The following is a 13,263-nucleotide window of genomic DNA, read 5'->3' as shown; positions in this document are numbered from 1 at the left end:
CCAACATAGACTCCATACCCTGGGACTGACTACTGTCTCCCAGGGCATGTAAAGTCACCAAAGACTTTGCTAGTCTTGAATCCTGAACAGAACCAGTACAAACCATCATATTGTGGACGTACTGGCTGGGGCAATTCGATTGCCCCAGGGTCTGTTAGTCGAGGGGGCACGTCTCCGTCCCCCCTGATCGAGTTTTGGCTGGTGGCAGTGGAAACTACTTTTTATATTCGACCGCGAATATTTCCCTATGGGATTTCCCATTGTTTTAGGCTAACACATTTAATTATTTATTTACGGTAGCCTTAAACATACCGCCGGTTTATATATTTATTTTTATAACTCCGGTTGGGACTTTTTGCCAAAACTTGATTCTAAAATGGCGTTGGTGTTCGCCTCTGTAACTCTGACCCAAAGTGGAGCCCTTTGTTCCACTTTTGGCGGGCTTCTCCACAGAAGCCCTCCAAAGTGGTGCCACTCTGTCTGGGGTACTTAGGAGGGGTGGAGGGGGATTTAGGCACCCTGGACTGAGTTACCTTGGTAACTCAAGTCGCACTCCGTCCTGATTGGCCCAAGTGGTGAGCCGCCCGGCTCACCACTTAGCATGTTTGAGTGACAGCTAGGCTGGGTGAATGGGGGTTTGCTGCATAAAAGCAGGGCTTTGGGGACTGGGACTTCAGAAGTCGCCACAGGACCAAGAATCCGACGAGGGAAGAGCTGAGCCGACCTGCTTCGACGACACCACCCGGTGGAGCCCTGCTGAACCGTCTCACCACTTTTTCCCGACGACCGAGGAGAACTCTTAACGGAGTGGCTCCTTCCCTTGACTGGTGGGGACAACCAGTTTTCGCCTTCTTTCCGTTCTTTGAGGTATCTCGTGGCCGCCTTGCCTGTGCCAAGCACCCCGGCATCCGGAATACCACACTTTACCCCCATACCGCGAAAGTCGGTACCAACCCTTTAACCGGAGGACTCCGCGGCTGGTTTCTTCCCGGGCAGTGCTACGACCTTTCTCTTCTGCTCTTCAGCGAGATAGTCTTCTCCCCTGACCGACGTCGAGCCTTGCTGTCACTGCCTGGAACAACTGCCCCCGCTGGAGGATCCTTTCCGCTTAAGGTACCGTGTTCTGCCTGGCTTCCCTTGCTACCGACTGTACGGGGTAGATTTAGTCCCCGGCTTTCGAACCTGGGAGTGCCTGGGACACTTTGGCTAAACTTTCTGAGCCACTCTAACCTCTTTTTGACTCTTTGCAAGACTTTGAATCTCTAACTAACAGTGTGATCTTGGGCACATTTTCGCTCCGGCTACTCTAAGAGTGGGCCCTGCCTAGTGACTTTTGCTCACCTGTGACTTTATTCTTCGTTAAGCCTATTGCAAGTGTTCTGGACCTTAGAGTGGTGTGTCTAACCTATTTCTGCTTTTTTCTCTCCCTTTCTTGGAAACTACTAGAGTGTCATCTAACGTTAAGCACTCACCTCTGTTTTAATTAAGTGGTGTTAACCTAGAGTTGTCTAGATAGGAGAAAGGATTGAATTTACTTTCAGTATAACTGTGTTGAAGTGCTTTTACTATATTTTTGCTAGAGTGTTTTTAACTTATGTGTATTTTAAATAAATAACTATATACTTTTGAAACCAAGCTCTGGTCAGTGTTTGCTTGTGCTATTGTGTTTTGGTACATATTGTGTATACTTTACATACTGCCTAACTCTTCTTGAGAGAAGTCTGACTGCTCAGCCACAGCTACCAGGTAAATCTGGGTGGTACAGACTGCTACCAAAGGGGTTTACTGCTCTACCTGTAGTCTTAAATCTTTTGCAGTGTTCCCCAAGGGAACTGCACAGGTTTCTGCCTAACACTGGTGTACAGCGGTGGGATTTGTATTGAGTATACATTTTATTGTGCTTTAGATACCTTAGTGCAACTAACCACAAAGCTTAGCACTGAAAAAGTAAAACCTCTAACATGTCAGTTATAGAAAGCTATAGTCAAGAGTCCCTTGCAGCCAAAACTGCTGATTGTTTAAGAGTGCTCTGTAAACATAAGGATCTCCTGACTAAGGGCAAGAAAATGGAGCTGATTGAAAGATTGTTAGCTAACCAAAGTCTGGGTGATGGTTCAGAGGAGCCTACCACTCCAGCAACTGTAGATGACAGTATTGAAGTTAACATGGAGCAAAATGTTGATGTTTCTGAGGAAGAGTCAGAAGAGGAGGGTGAGGCTGTTGTAACTGTCCCCCCTAGGCCTCTGCCTGCTCTACCTGCTGTGCCTACTGGACCTTTACCAGGTCCCACCTTTAGTCCTCAGTACTTTGAACTGGAGAAAATGAAGCTAGAATTGGAGTATAAGAAACTTAATGCTCAAACTGACAAAGAATTAAGGCTAAGGGAAATGGAGCTCAAGTATGACTTAGAAATGAAGAAATTATCTGTTGAGAATGTTTCTCTCTCTGGCTCCTCTAGAAGTTCCAGTCCTAAAAGACCCCGGATGCCTAAAGAATTGGTTGGTATGTATGAGCCTAAGTTGGATGTGTTGGATTGGTTGTCTCTGTTTGAATATAATCATGGGCTCCAGAACATCACAGGAAATGACTTACTCACCTGGTTGTTCTCTAGGCTTCCCCCTGTTGCAACTGATGTGGTAATGGAGATGGGGGAGGAGGATAGGAAGGACTATGAATGTGTGAAACTAGCTTTGATAGCTAGGTTTGGGAAGACCCCTTCCCAGTATCTTAAGAGGTTTAGGAGCCTCAAAAAGCATGATGGTACCCCTTGGGCTACCTGGGTGAGTGAATGTTTGAAAAACTTAGAGGGATGGATTAAGGGTTACAAGGTGAACACTTATGAGGGGATGAGAAATCTCTTTATGTTGGAGTCAATTTATGATGCCTGCTCTCCTGAGCTCAGACAGCACTTGGCTGATTCACAGGAATTGGATCCTAGGAAGCTAGCTAAGGCTGCTGACTTGTGGGTTGCCAACAGGGCCACTCACAAGGATTCTGGGGTAACTCAGAAGAAGGATGGGGAGAAACAGCCTAAAAAGGACTCCAAAGAGAATTCTAATAATTCCTATCCCAAAGAGGGCCCCAAACCACAAAATAACCAGGGTAAGCCACATGGGAAACCGAGTCAGACTACTGTACCTTCTGGCCACAAGCCAGAAGGAGGTCAGAACAAGCCACCCTTCCAGAGAGCATTTGGACAATGCTATGTCTGTCAGGGTACTGACCATATCAAAGGAGATCCCAAGTGCAAGGGTAAACCTGCAGGGATCAGCACAGTCTCCTTAGCCTTCACTCCTGAGGATGAAGTACAGATGGCTAGTGCCCACTTTGAACTCTTTGCTGAAGAACCCTTGGGTCTTCAAGCAACTGTAAACTTAGAGCCTATGGGTCTGGTTAGTCCCCAGAATAGGGTTGTGTATAACTCCCTACCTGTTAACTCTAAGGTGTATTATGTGGACAGTGTTCTTGTCAATGGCCAGGATACTCCTGCCAGGAGAGACACTGGGGCCAGCAGAACAGTAGTGGATGAAAGCTTCTTTCAACCTGAGGATGTGGCCAAAGCACCCAAAGGTCCCACTAAAATGTCTGGAGGCCCTGTCCAAATGGTTCCTATTCTACCAGCCCTCATTCAGTGTAACAACATGACAGTGAGGATCCCTGTCAGTGTTCAGACTGAGGTACCTGGGAAGGTCCTGTTGGGGAATGACCTAAGAACTCTAGGAGTAGTGTCACATACCCCCAGGCCTCCCAGTATGGAGAAGCAGAACTTAACCAAATTGGCTAGACAGGCTACCTTGAAGGACCCTTCTAAGCCTGTGGGACCCTCTACTGAGAACCCCACTACAAGCCCTGGTGTTAGTAAGTTGACCTCTAATCCAGGCACATTTCAGGATAGTATGCTAGGAACATGGGCGCCCCAACCAAGCTCCATCATTGTTCCCCTAGTCTCCGAGTCTCTGACTCCCCCTGCTTCTGAGGAAGAGGTGGATAGACCAACTAGGCCCCTATCTGGACCTGAGAGAACTAGTAATTCTCAGTGCTGGTGGAAAACCAGAAAAGAAAAGTCTAAGGCCAAAAACCTTCAGACTGTTGGACCTTCTACTGAAGACCCCAACTCAAATCCTAATATTAGGGGGGAAACTCCTAAAATAGGTAAGGGTAGATCTAAGAGGAAGGGGAAGCAGGTACATTGCCTAACCCCAACCCCTCCAACCAAGAGGCCTAAGACCCAACCTGCTCCCACAAGAGAGGTGGTGAGGAACCTTGGAGGCCCCTCTAGATCTAAGGGAATCCTTTATAAGGACCCCTTCAAAAAGCCTAACATAGGTTCAGAAGTTGTACCAACTTCTGAGGGACTGGTCAACCAGATCCCCTATAACAAAAAGACTGATGTTCCTCAAAGGGTCTGTAGGTCCGTTAGCTTGCAAAAGAAAACCTTTGAGTTCTCCATTAAACATAGGTCAAGGTGTCACCATCAAAATGCTGATGGACTCTCTAGGATGTATATCATCGACTAGAGGTATGAGGTTCATCCAGGAGTGGATTAAATCCTCCTGTCCCTTAGTCTGGGGGGGGCGAGTGTTAGGGAGAATTCTCTGGTTAGGCTGAATTTCCCTACCTAGTGAGTCCCCCAGCAGCTTTGCTGGATTTCTGGGGTTTAATTTTTTTCTCCTGCCAAGAGTGAGACTCTTTTACCCTCACTCTTGGACATGTTGAAGTGTGTTTTCTTGGTTAAACCTTGTGTTGAATGGGCTATGGGGTCTTTTACTCCATAGGGCCTCATGTATTTTTGTGATATGGGTCACACAGCACCCTCTGTGCCGTGACCCAGGGGTGTCCTAGGGACTCCCCAACATAGACTCCATACCCTGGGACTGACTACTGTCTCCCAGGGCATGTAAAGTCACCAAAGACTTTGCTAGTCTTGAATCCTGAACAGAACCAGTACAAACCATCATATTGTGGACGTACTGGCTGGGGCAATTCGATTGCCCCAGGGTCTGTTAGTCGAGGGGGCACGTCTCCGTCCCCCCTGATCGAGTTTTGGCTGGTGGCAGTGGAAACTACTTTTTATATTCGACCGCGAATATTTCCCTATGGGATTTCCCATTGTTTTAGGCTAACACATTTAATTATTTATTTACGGTAGCCTTAAACATACCGCCGGTTTATATATTTATTTTTATAACTCCGGTTGGGACTTTTTGCCAAAACTTGATTCTAAAATGGCGTTGGTGTTCGCCTCTGTAACTCTGACCCAAAGTGGAGCCCTTTGTTCCACTTTTGGCGGGCTTCTCCACAGAAGCCCTCCAAAGTGGTGCCACTCTGTCTGGGGTACTTAGGAGGGGTGGAGGGGGATTTAGGCACCCTGGACTGAGTTACCTTGGTAACTCAAGTCGCACTCCGTCCTGATTGGCCCAAGTGGTGAGCCGCCCGGCTCACCACTTAGCATGTTTGAGTGACAGCTAGGCTGGGTGAATGGGGGTTTGCTGCATAAAAGCAGGGCTTTGGGGACTGGGACTTCAGAAGTCGCCACAGGACCAAGAATCCGACGAGGGAAGAGCTGAGCCGACCTGCTTCGACGACACCACCCGGTGGAGCCCTGCTGAACCGTCTCACCACTTTTTCCCGACGACCGAGGAGAACTCTTAACGGAGTGGCTCCTTCCCTTGACTGGTGGGGACAACCAGTTTTCGCCTTCTTTCCGTTCTTTGAGGTATCTCGTGGCCGCCTTGCCTGTGCCAAGCACCCCGGCATCCGGAATACCACACTTTACCCCCATACCGCGAAAGTCGGTACCAACCCTTTAACCGGAGGACTCCGCGGCTGGTTTCTTCCCGGGCAGTGCTACGACCTTTCTCTTCTGCTCTTCAGCGAGATAGTCTTCTCCCCTGACCGACGTCGAGCCTTGCTGTCACTGCCTGGAACAACTGCCCCCGCTGGAGGATCCTTTCCGCTTAAGGTACCGTGTTCTGCCTGGCTTCCCTTGCTACCGACTGTACGGGGTAGATTTAGTCCCCGGCTTTCGAACCTGGGAGTGCCTGGGACACTTTGGCTAAACTTTCTGAGCCACTCTAACCTCTTTTTGACTCTTTGCAAGACTTTGAATCTCTAACTAACAGTGTGATCTTGGGCACATTTTCGCTCCGGCTACTCTAAGAGTGGGCCCTGCCTAGTGACTTTTGCTCACCTGTGACTTTATTCTTCGTTAAGCCTATTGCAAGTGTTCTGGACCTTAGAGTGGTGTGTCTAACCTATTTCTGCTTTTTTCTCTCCCTTTCTTGGAAACTACTAGAGTGTCATCTAACGTTAAGCACTCACCTCTGTTTTAATTAAGTGGTGTTAACCTAGAGTTGTCTAGATAGGAGAAAGGATTGAATTTACTTTCAGTATAACTGTGTTGAAGTGCTTTTACTATATTTTTGCTAGAGTGTTTTTAACTTATGTGTATTTTAAATAAATAACTATATACTTTTGAAACCAAGCTCTGGTCAGTGTTTGCTTGTGCTATTGTGTTTTGGTACATATTGTGTATACTTTACATACTGCCTAACTCTTCTTGAGAGAAGTCTGACTGCTCAGCCACAGCTACCAGGTAAATCTGGGTGGTACAGACTGCTACCAAAGGGGTTTACTGCTCTACCTGTAGTCTTAAATCTTTTGCAGTGTTCCCCAAGGGAACTGCACAGGTTTCTGCCTAACACCCCAACAACACATGGCCTACCGTACCGCGTTGCCACAGGTGTCCCGATGAAAACTGTACCTCACATGTGTGGGTGCACCTACCTGGGCGCCAAGGGGAAAGCCTAAAACACAAGTAACCCCAAGTCTGTTTTCACAGCTGAATTGCACACTCTCACATTATACAGATATGGGCCTCGGGTGTCCAAGCCACCAAGGAAAAGAGGGAACCCCATGCATTTCCGAAAAGAGGACACCAGTGGGAATCCGCAGAGGTATGAGTTGCGCAAATCGGCCCAGAATTTATTACCCAGACACCCCCCAAAGTCCGAAATGTGGGGAAAAAAACGCATTTTCCACACACTTCGCTCGGCTCAACCATCGAAACATGCCCCCAACAACACATGGCCTACCATCCCACGTTCCCACAGGTGTCCCGATCTAAACGGTACCTCACATGTGTGGGTGCACCTACCAGGGCGCCAAGGAGAATGCCTAAAAAAACAAGTAACCCCAAGTCGTTTTCACACCTGAATTGCACACTCTCACATCATACAGATATGGGCCTCGGGTGTCCAAGTCACCAAGGAAAACAGGGATCCCCATACATTTCCGAAAAGAGGACACCTGTGGGAATCGGCAGAGGTATGATTTGGGCAAATCGGCCCAGAATTTATTACCCAGACACCCCCCAAAGTCCGAAATGTGGGGAAAAAAACGCATTTTCCACACACTTCGCTCGGCTCAACCATCGTAACATGCCCCCAACAACACATGGCCTACCGTCCCACGTTCCCACAGGTGTCCCGATGAAAACGTTACCTCACATGTGTGGGTGCACCTACCTGGGTGCCAAGGGGAAAGCCTAAAACACAAATAACCCCAAGTCTGTTTTCAGACCAGAATTTCAGACTCTCTGCCGACCGGCACACCATACAGATATGGCCCTCAGGTGTCCAAGCCACCAAGGAAAACAGGGAACCCCATGTATTTCCAAAAAGAGGACACCCGTGGCAATCCGCAGAGGTATGATTTGCGCAAATCGACCCAGAATTTATTACCCAGAAACCCCCGCAAAGTCTGAAATGTGGAGTAAAAAACACATTTTCCGCACATTTCACTCGGCTCACCCATCGAAACACGCCCCCAACAACACATGGCCTACCGTCCCGCGTTCCCACAGGTGTCCCGATGAAAACGGAACCTCACATGTGTGGGTGCACCTACCTGGGCGCCAAGGGGAAAGCCTAAAATACAAGTAACCCCCAAGTCTGTTTTCAGACCAGAATTTCAGAGTCTCTGCCGACCGGCACACCATACAGATATGGGCCTCGAGTGTCCAAGCCACCAAGGAAAACAAGGAACCCCATGCATTTCCGAGAAGAGGACACCCGGCGGAATCCGCAGAGGTATGATTTGTGCAAATAGGCCCAGAATTTATTACCCAGACACCCCCGCAAAGTCCTAAATGTGGGGAAAAAAAACTCATTTTCCGCACATTTCACTCAGCGCACCCATCGAAACACGCCCCCAACAACACATGGCCTACCGTCTCGCGTTCCCACAGGGCCCGATGAAAACGGTACCTCACATGTGTGGGTGCACCTACCTGGGTGCCAAGGGGAATGCCTAAAACACAAGTAACCCCAAGTCTGTTTTCAGAACAGAATTTCAGACTCTCTGCCGACCGGCACACCATACAGATATGGGCCCCGTGTGTCCAAGCCACCAAGGAAAACAGGGAACCCCATGCATTTCCGAAAAGTGGACACCCGTCGGAATCCGCAGTGGTATGATTTGCGCAAATCGGCCAGGAATTTATTACCCAGACACCCCCGCAAAGTCCGAAATGTGGGGGAAGAAATGCATTTTCCGCACATTTCGCTCGGCTCACCCATCGAAACACGCCCCCAACAACAAATGGCCTACCGTCCCACCTTCCCACAGGTGTCCCGATTAAAACGGTACCTCACATGTGTGGGTGCACCTACCTTGGCACCAAGGGGAAAGCCTAAAACACAAGTAACCCCAAGTCTGTTTTCAGACCAGAATTTCAGACTCTCTGCCGACCGGCACACCATACAGATATGGGCCTCGGGTGTCCAAGCCACCAAGGAAAACAGGGAATCCCATGTATTTCCGAAAAGAGGACTCCCGTGGGAATCTGCAACGGTATGATTTGCACAAATCGACCCAGAATTTATTACCCAGACACCCCCGCTAAGTCTGAAATGTGGGGGAAAAAACACATTTTCCGCACATTTCACTCGGCTCACCCATCGAAACATGCCCCCAACAACACATGGCCTACCGTCCCGCGTTACCACAGGTGTCCTGATGAAAATGGTACCTCACATGTGTGGGTGCACCTACCTGGGCGCCAAGGGGAAAGCCTAAAACACAAGTAACCCCCAAGTCTGTTTTCAGACCAGAATTTGAGACTCTCTGCCGACTGGCACACCATACAGATATGGGCCTCGGCTGTCCAAGCCTCCAAGGAAAATAAGCAACCCCATGCATTTCCGAAAAGAGGACACCCGGCGGAATCCGCAGAGGTATGATTTGTGCAAATAGGCCCAGAATTTATTACCCAGACACCCCCGCAATGTCTTAAATGTGGGGAAAAAAACTAATTTTCCGCACATTTCGCTCGGCTCACCCATCGAAACACGCCGCCAACAACACATGGCCTACCTTCCCGCCTTCCCACAGGTTTCCCGATGAAAACGTTACCTCACATGTGTGGTTGCCACTACCTGGGCGCCAAGGGGAAAGCCTAAAACACAAGTAACCCCAAGTCTGTTTTCAGACCAGAATTTCAGACTCTCTGCCGGCCGGCACACCATACAGATATGGGCCTCGGGTGTCCAAGCCACCAAGGAAAACAGGGAACCCCATGCGTTTCCTAAAAGAGGACACCTGTGGGAATCCGCAGAGGTATGATTTACGCAAATCGGCCCAGAATATATTATCCAGACACCCCCGCAAAGTCCGAAATGGGGAAAAAAACGCATTTTTTCGCACATTTCGCTTGGCTAACTCATCGGAACATGCCCCCCAACAACACATGCCCTACCGTCCCGCGTTCCCACAGGTGTCCCGATGAAAACGGTACCTCACATGTGTGGGTGCACCTACCTGGGCGCCAAGGGGAGAGCCTAAAACACAAGTAACCCCAAGTCTGTTTTCAGACCAGAATTTCAGAATCTCTGCCTATCGGCACACCATACAGGTATGGACCTCGGTTGTCCAAGCCACCAGGGAAAACAGGGAACCCCATGCATTTCAAAAGGAGGACACCCGTGGGAATCCGCAGAGGTATGATTTGCGCAAATCGGCCCAGAATGTATTACCCAGACACCACCGCAAAGTCCGAAATGTGGGGAAAGAAATGCATTTTCCGCACATTTCGCTCAGTTCACGCATCAAAACATGCCCCCAACAACACATGGCCTACCGTCCCGCGTTCCCACAGGTCCCGATGAAAATGGTACCTCACATGTGTGGGTGCACCTACCTGGGTGCCAAGGGGAATGCCTAAAACACAAGTAACCCCAAGTCTGTTTTCAGACCAAAATTTCAGACTCTCTGCCGACCGGCACACCATACAGATATGGGCCCCGTTGTCCAAGCCACCAAGTAAAACAGGGAACCCCATGCATTTCCGAAAAGTGGACACCCGTCGGAATCCGCAGAGGTATGATTTGCGCAAATCGGCCAAGAAGTTATTACCCAGACACCCCCGCAAAGTCCGAAATGTGGGGGAAAAAATGCATTTTCCGCACATTTCGCTCGGCTCACCCATCGAAACACGCCCCCAACAACACATGGCCTACCGTCCCACATTCCCACAGGTGTCCCAATTAAAACGGTACCTCACATGTGTGGGTGCACCTACCTTGGCGCCAAGGGGAAAGCCTAAAACACAAGTAACCCCAAGTCTGTTTTCAGACCAGAATTTCAGACTCTCTGCTGACCGGCAAACCATACAGATATGGGCCTCGGCTGTCCAAGCCACCAAGGAAAACAAGCAACCCCATGCATTTCCGAAAAGAGGACACCCGGCGGAATCCGCAGAGGTATGATTTGTGCAAATAGGCCCAGAATTTATTACCCAGACACCCCCGCATAGTCCTAAATGTGGGGAAAAAAACTCATTTTCCGCACATTTCGCTCGGCTCACCCATCGAAACACGCCGCCAACAACACATGGCCTACCGTCCCGCGTTCCCACAGGTGTCCCGATGAAAATGTTACCTCACATGTGTGGTTGCCCCTACCTGGGCGCCAAGGGGAAAGCCTAAAACACAAGTAACCCCCAAGTCTGTTATCAGAGCACAATTTCAGGTTCTCTGCCGACCGGCACACCATACAGATATGGGCCTCGGGTGTCCAAACCACCAAGGAAAACAAGGAACCCCATGCATTTCCGAAAAGAGGACACACGTCGGAATCCGCAGAGGTATGATTTGTGCAAATAGGCCCAGAATTTATTGCCCAGACACCCCCGCAAAGTCCTAAATGTGGGGAAAAAAACTCATTTTCCGCACATTTCACTCAGCGCACCCATCAAAACACGCCCCCAACAACACATGGCCTACCGTCTCGAGATCCCACAGGTGTCCCGATGAAAACAGTACCTGACATGTGTGGGTGTACCTACCTGGGCGCCAAGGGGAAAGCCTAAAACACAAGTAACCCCAAGTCTGTTTTCAGACCAGAATTTCAGACTCTCTGCCGGCCGGCACACCATACAGATATGGGCCTCGGGTGTCCAAGCCACCAAGGAAAACAGGGAACCCCATACATTTCCGAAAAGAGGACACCCGTGGGAATCCGCAGAGGTATGATTTACGCAAATCGGCCCAGAATTTATTACCCAGACACCCCCGCAAAGTCCGAAATATGGGTGAAAAAATGCATTTTCCGCACATTTCGCTCGGTTCACGCATCGAAACATGCCCCCAACAACACATGGCCTACCGTCCCGCGTTCCCACAGGTCCCGATGAAAATGGTACCTCACATGTGTGGGTGCACCTACCTGGGTGCCAAAGGGAATGCCTAAAACACAAATAACCCCAAGTCTGTTTTCAGACCAGAATTTCAGACTCTCTGCCGACCGGCACACCATACAGATATGGGCCCTGTGTGTCCAAGCCACCAAGGAAAACAGGGAACCCCATGCATTTCCGAAAAGTTGACAACCGTCGGAATCCGCAGAGGTATGATTTGCGCAAATCGGCCAAGAATTTATTACCCAGACACCCCCGCAAAGTCCGAAATGTGGGGGAATGAATGCATTTTCCGCACATTACGCTCGGCTCACCCATCGAAACACGCCCCCAACAACACATGGCCTACTGTCCCACGTTCCCACAGGTGTCCCGATGAAAACGGTACCTCACATGTGTGGGTGCACCTACCTTGGCGCCAAGGGGAAAGCCTAAAACACAAGTAACCCCAAGTCTGTTTTCAGACCAGAATTTCAGACTCTCTGCCGACCGGCACACCATACAGATATGGGCCTCGGGTGTCTAAGCCACCAAGGAAAACAGGGAACCCCATGTATTTCCGAAAAGAGGACTCCCGTGGGAATCTGCAGAGGTATGATTTGCACAAATCGACCCAGAAGTTATTACCCAGACACCCCCGCAAAGTCTGAAATGTGGGGGAAAAAACACATTTTCCGCACATTTCACTCGGCTCACCCATCGAAACACGCCCCCAACAACACATGGCCTACCGTCCCGCGTTCCCACAGGTGTCCCGATGAAAACGGTACCTCACATGTGTGGGTGCACCTACCTGGGCGCCAAGGGGAAAGCCTAAAACACAAGTAACCCCCAAGTCTGTTTTCAGACCAGAATTTGAGAATCTCTGCCGACTGGCACACCATACAGATATGGGCCTCGGCTGTCCAAGCCACCAAGGAAAACAAGCAACCCCATGAATTTCCGAAAAGAGGACACCCGGCAGAATCCGCAGAGGTATGATTTGTGCAAATAGGCCCAGAATGTATTACCCAGACACCCCCGCAAAGTCCTAAATGTGGGGGAAAAAACTCATTTTTCGCACATTTCGCTCGGCTCACACATCGAAACACGTTGCCAGCAACACATGGCCTACTGTCCCGCGTTCCCACAGGTGTCCCGATGAAAACGTTACCTCACATGTGTGGTTGCCCCTACCTGGGCGCCAAGGGGAAAGCCTAAAACACAAGTAACCCCCAAGTCTGTTATCAGAGCACAATTTCAGGTTCTCTGCCGACCGGCACACTATACAGATATGGGCCTCGGGTGTCCAAGCCACCAAGGAAAACAAGGAACCCCATGCATTTCCGAAAAGAGGCACACGTCGGAATCCGCAGAGGTATGATTTGTGCAAATAGGTCCAGAATTTATTGCCCAGACACCCCCGCAAAGTCCTAAATGTGGGGAAAAAAACTCATTTTCCGCACATTTCACTCAGCGCACCCATCGAAACACACCCCCAACAACACATGGCCTACCGTCTCGAGTTCCCACAGGTGTCCCGATGAAAACGGTACCTGACATGTGTGGGTGTACCTACCTGGGCGCCA

Source organism: Ambystoma mexicanum, chromosome 13 (assembly GCF_040938575.1).
Source record: "Ambystoma mexicanum isolate Mex_15411 chromosome 13, UKY_AmexF1_1, whole genome shotgun sequence".
Classification (NCBI taxonomy): domain Eukaryota; kingdom Metazoa; phylum Chordata; class Amphibia; order Caudata; family Ambystomatidae; genus Ambystoma; species Ambystoma mexicanum.
Note: the sequence above shows the minus strand (reverse complement) of the source record.